Genomic DNA, 6,363 nt, shown 5'->3' with positions numbered 1-6,363 from the left:
TTATTTATGATTGTAGGTGTTTATCCATGTTATGGAACGTTGTCATTGATTTCTCGTCGAGCTTCAGCTCTCATCCCTGAAGACTATAGTATATGACAGCATGTTGAATTACATACCATTGTCTGATTTGAAAGATATTATTTGTAAGGGATGGAGCGCTAATTTGGCTAAATACTTGGATGTGATTGATTATTGGACTAATTCTGGAAACAAGAAGCCAAAAAAGTTCAAAGTTATAATGATGAGAGAAGAGACAGCGCCAACACAAACGGCGGGAGCCAGAGGGGATTGTGGTCCTCTTGTATGCATGTGCTTGGAACGTTTGACGACAGAAGGTAAATAGTTTCTACCTCCCACAGATAGAGATAGAGGTACAATAGGGTTGTGGTTTCGGCATTTTATGGCTAGAGCGACATATTCGAGACGTTACCTACCTGTATCCGCGTCCTGAAAGTGTGCATAAACAACCATTTGTTATTGGTAAGTTTGAGCAAGTGTTGTTAACATATAATTCAATAATTTTCTCTTTGTTGGTTTTAGATGTGTTAGAAAATCTCATGGCCATAACGTTTTTGCAGGTTAATCCTGAAGTGAGCTGCGTGAACAAATTAATGTATTTGGATGTAAGCTCCCTATTGTTAGGAACATTTGGATATACTGTGAACAAATGTTTTACATATATATAGCAACTCATTTACAATTTTGTTTAATTGATTTGTTGTTTAATTTCAATCTGCATTATGTTGAAGGCAAAAAAGACCTGTTGAAGGTACACTTTCGCAACGCGAAAGTCAAATTCGCGTTGCGATTGTTGCGACAGTCAAATTCGCATTGCGATTGTTGCGAAAGTCAAATTCGCGTTGCGAATTTGATTTTTGCATTACATATTTGACTTTCGCGTTGCGAATTTGTCTTTCGCAATGCGAATTTGACTTTCGCAACGTGAATTTGACTTTCATGTAGCGAATTCAAGGAAAATACCTTCAAAAAGATAAAAGATGACAATCTGATAAGTGATAACAACTGAACAAATCATAGCAATGTTCAAACTCAAGTTACTAAGGCATGTCTAACTGAAAATGTAAGCATTCACACATAAAATACACATAATACAACGTTTACATTTAAAAATCACCTAAGTTAATAAGTCCCAAAAGGTGAAGCCGGTTGTGCTTGGGATTTTTATTTTGATTGCGATATTTATTTCCTTTTGCTTGGCACCATATGAGCTTTGAATTTTGATGAGGATTCATATTTTGGTAGAGGAAAAGATGATTGTGATGGCATTGGTGATCCACAGGTCAACCTTGTATGACCACTTTCTTTGCACCGACTACATGTTGATATCTTCTTCTCTTCACCCTTAAACGGTATACGATCGTGATTTTTTAGTTGGCCAGGTAGCCTGTTGTCCATGATTGGTGGCAAAACTGTTTGTAAGTCATCTAGTATGTCCCACTCAGAAGGATGTGGAATAGGGTAGACAATCTCGGCATAAGTCTGTCGATATACTTCTGTAGTGTAGCAATCCATAGCGTATGCGCTTGAATCATCTTGGTTTAGATGAAGAGCAACTTTTATAACATAGCCACACGGATAACCAGATGTTTGCCATTTCATACTACTACACGTCTTTGCATTTAGATCGACAAGCTCATTTAAGTTATTATCCAATACATCAAACAAAGTGTTTGAACATGGTTCAACTCTCCATGACGTTGACTTCACAACACTTTTCATTATCTTTTTTTAGTCCATGATGTAACACGACATTCCAATGTTCCTGTAAATTTAAATAAATAATACTTAGTAAGATATATTAAATATGATAAGTTATGAATTTAAAGAAATAATACTTGCATGGTTTCTTTTCTTGTAGTACCACTGTTGAATAGAGGCTCGAAAAAACTCCATTAACATAGTAATGGGTAATTTTCGGGAATGACAACTTAGAGCGTTGATTGATTATGTACTATTAGACGTCATGAAACCATATCCTGCTCCAAGTTGATGTACTCTTGACCATCTTTCAAATCTGACATCTTCTAGTATTTGAGCACATTAAGGCAAAACACGTCTTAAACAATTTGTATGCTTATTAAAATCCACTTCCCGATAAGCTTTTACAGCCTTCCAGTATGTCCATTTGTGATTTTTTATACCAGCAGACCTTGATTTTAGATTTATGTACAAATGAACACCGCAAAGTTCATGAAAAGCATCTGGGAAACACCTTCTAACATTGTTGTCAATTGAGTTTGCCCTATCAGATATGATTATCAGATTGCTAATAGGACATATGCAATCCCTAAGATGCCCCATAAACCATGTCCATGAATCATAGGTTTCAGATTTGTCAACCCTGTAAGCTATTGGCAGTATCACATTGTTAGCATCCATGGCTACTGCTAATAGGTTTACTCTAAGGGATCGACCTTTCAAATGTGCTCCGTCAATTATAATAACTGGGCGCATGCAAGTAATAAACGAACAAATCTACAAAATAATATACACAAGAAATATAATCATTTAAATGTGAAATGCATGTAACTAACAAAAATGAATCAACAAAATTATATTGATTTATTAACCTGAAACACCAATGGCGATAAACAGCAACTCAAAGCGTCCATGTCTATCTGTTTTGATATGAGTTACCGACCCAGGATTTTTCAGCTTTAAATTGTGACAATAAGCCGGCAGTTGGGCAAACGATGCTTCTAGCAACCCCTTCAACAATTCCAAGGCATAACATTTGGCTCTCCAAGCTTGAGAATATGAGATACTAATCTTGAACCGAGCATTCATGTCAGTCATAATTTCATGTCCCGGATATACCCTGACATTCAAAAACGTTAACTCGGCCAGAAAACCACCCAACACCTTTTTGTTTGCCTGTCTATAGTGAGGAAAAACTTGGGTTCTTGAACATGTATGTTTATCAATAAAAGTCCTAACTTGAAACATTTCACAATCTTTTATCCTCTTTGCAATCATACGCCACGTACAGTTTTTGTCAATCATACACCTTGTTTCGAAACGATCTTTGCTTGATTTGTTAACTTTTAATTGATAACCATCTTCCACACATTTCGTATAGAAAGCTATCTTCAAGTCTTCCTTTGTATCAAAACAATCATCTTTCTTGATACGAATAACTTTTGCGTAACAATCAACTGCTATCTTTACCAACTCTTCTTCCGGTATCTGAAGTAATTATGGCATATTCAAGTTATACTCCCGTGGCATTTTCTTCTTTTTCTTTTCTTCGGGGACATCTTTTTCTTTTTTTTCTTCTTCAGGGTTATATGAATTACAGAATGGATGTTCAACATGTTCATTCACAGTCGTAACTTTCTCCTCATTATCATCAACAACATCTTCCTCGGCAGCGGTTGTTTCATCATCAAAATTCAGGTATTGACCAATATCAAAATCATTACATGCAGGTTTTGTTTCTTCTTCTGAAACATCATCAAAATCCAAGTATTGACCAAGATCAAAGTCTGGGTATTAACCAAGATCAAATTTTGAATACTGACTAGTACTCACAATTTTTTCTGTTGGCTCATCATCGTCTAACTGGTCAATATGAAAATCAGAATTTGGTGCTGAAAGTTGATTGGGATTTGGATTAGGGAAAGGTTGTGGGTTTTGAGATTGTGTTTGATATTGTGTTTGGTATTGGAAATGTGGTGAAACAAAATTTTCTTGGTGATGAAATTGTGGTGGAACCATTAAATTTTGAGGTTGATAACAACGTTGTACATTGTGAGCACCATAAACTGGGGGGTTGAAGAACATAGTTGATTACTACCCGCTACTGACCCAACTTCACTACATCTAGGTTCAACAACATACAATGTAACATCATCTTCTTGCGAAACACTAATGTAAGCAATGAATCGTTCAACATCTTCATTGTCGGTTAACAAATAAACTTTACATTTTCTCTGATAAGATAGCTTAAATCCACTTAGGGGCTCTAAATTCAATTTCTTTGCGACACGTAACATTAGAGTTTTATAAATTAACTTTTTTAATGACAGTTTTAGTTGAAGATTCATGGGTAAAGGCATATATTGTAACACACCATGAACATTCTCCCATGACCCTCCAAAACACAAATTTATCCAAACATGATCAACATTAGATGATTTCATTCTACAAATTTTAAATTAATTTACTAAACAAACAAGCTATAAACTAGATATCATCACTAACTTAGAGAAAAACATACATTTATTAAGTTGATAGTTGATAATTTGAGAGAGAAATCATTGAAAAATTATATAGAAATAAAATTATGTAAAACAATTAGAGATGGGGAAGGATGTCGTTGGATATAGGAACGGATATTGCCGGAGAGAGTGATGGATGGAGATAGAATAAGTTGTGATTTAGGGATTTAGGTTATGAGTTGTTGCTGCTGCGTAGTTTATATACCCAAAACATTTGTGTTGCGAAAATAAAAGCTGTTACGAAATTAAAATTCGTGCTGCGAATTCGAAAATCGAGTTGCGAAAAAAAATTATGTTGCGATTTAGAAAATCTTGTTGAGAAAAGGAAACTTGTGTTGCGAAAAATAAATTCGCGTTGCGCATTCAAAAATCGAATTGCGAATTAAAATTCCGCGTTGCGAATTTGGAAAATCACGTTGCGAGAAAGAAATTCGTGTTGGGATTGCAGAAACTGAGTTGCGAATTTGGAAACTGTATTGTGAAATTGGAGTTCGTGTTACGAATTTGTTGGTCATTTTTGCAAATCCAAAAAAAGTTGGTTAAAATCATATATTATAAGGCATTTTCGGTCACTGAAGTTATTTTCTCATTTGTAAAACCCATAAATTTTGTTTCAAATTTAAAACAAAACATTTTAATACAATAATAAAACAGTCGTTGAAATATACTACCCAAAATTATCACTTTAAATACATTCTAGAGCATTTTTTATTAATTTAAATTACATGCCAGTAAATTTTTAAAATAAACATGATCGTCCTACTGTTACTGATGAGAGTCAACCTTAGATTGATGATAGCAGCTACTGCACCCCTTACCCGACTAGTCTTTGCTTTTACCTACGCGTGAAATCAACACACATTCAGTATTTACTTAGTGAGACATAATATTGTAAAGAAACTTTAATTTATACTTAAGTATATCATGGCGATATAATGATAAAATAAATCGCATACTCCATAAAGATCAGATAAATCCTTAACAGTTAAATCAAATTTCTTTCATACAATTATCAAAATTATTCTTAGTATGCCCAGCATATCTATCCTTCTGTATGTTTTTCCTAACTATTCTTTATTTTCCCTTTGTACGTTAAACAAGAAAATAATGTACATGTATTGCACCAAATTGTCAAATGGTCATTTATCTTTTATAATTACCATAAGTGACACCTTATATGACGTTAATACACCGTTATGTAATTTCATTTGTGGCATTTTTTCATGTCAATTATGCACTGTTATTCATGTTCATTTGTGGCATCCTTTCATGCTGATAATGCATCGTTATTCATGTTCATTTATGGTATCCTTTCATGCGGATAATGCACTGTTGTGCATTTTCATTTATGGTATCCTTTCATGTCGATAATGCATTGTTATGCATTTACATTTATGGCATCATTTCATGCCGATAATGAACCGTTATGCATTTTCATTTATTGCATCATTTCATGCCGATAATGAACCGTTATGCATTTTCATTTATGGCATCCTTTCATGCCGATAATGCACCCTTATGCATTTTCATTTATGGCATCCTTTCATGCAGATAATGCACCGTTATGCATTTTCATTTATGGCATCCTTTCATGCCGATAATGCACCATTATGCATTTTCATTTATGACATCCTTTCATGTCGATAATGCACCGTTATGCATTTTCTTTTATGGCATCCTTTCATGCCGATAATGCACCGTTATGCCTTTTCATTTATGGCATCCTTTCATGCCAATAATGCACTGTTATACATTTTCATTTATGTCATTCTTTCATGCCAATAATGTAACGTTATGCATTTTCATTTATTCATTCATTTTAGAGCAGTTCTTACTCTAAAACTTATTCATATTATTATTTTCATACACATAATGAAAGTATATTAAATATTGTAAAACATACATTAAATAAAAATATTCTAAATTGACTCATTTTGAGTCTTCTTCATCTCATATAAATACAATAAATGCATTCACTTGATATTCCTCGCTGATAAGATGTATTGATGTCCGGCTATTCAACCACTTTATCTTTGCCTTTTTCTTGCTAGACTCAGGAGATTGGTTATGATCTACATAAGCATCCATTAAAGACACATATCATATCAAATGTTAGTATATT

This window comes from Hibiscus syriacus, unplaced genomic scaffold, assembly GCF_006381635.1.
Source record: "Hibiscus syriacus cultivar Baekdansim isolate YM2019G1 unplaced genomic scaffold, ASM638163v2 tig00005406_pilon, whole genome shotgun sequence".
Taxonomy (NCBI): domain Eukaryota; kingdom Viridiplantae; phylum Streptophyta; class Magnoliopsida; order Malvales; family Malvaceae; genus Hibiscus; species Hibiscus syriacus.
This window is presented reverse-complemented; position numbering follows the sequence as displayed.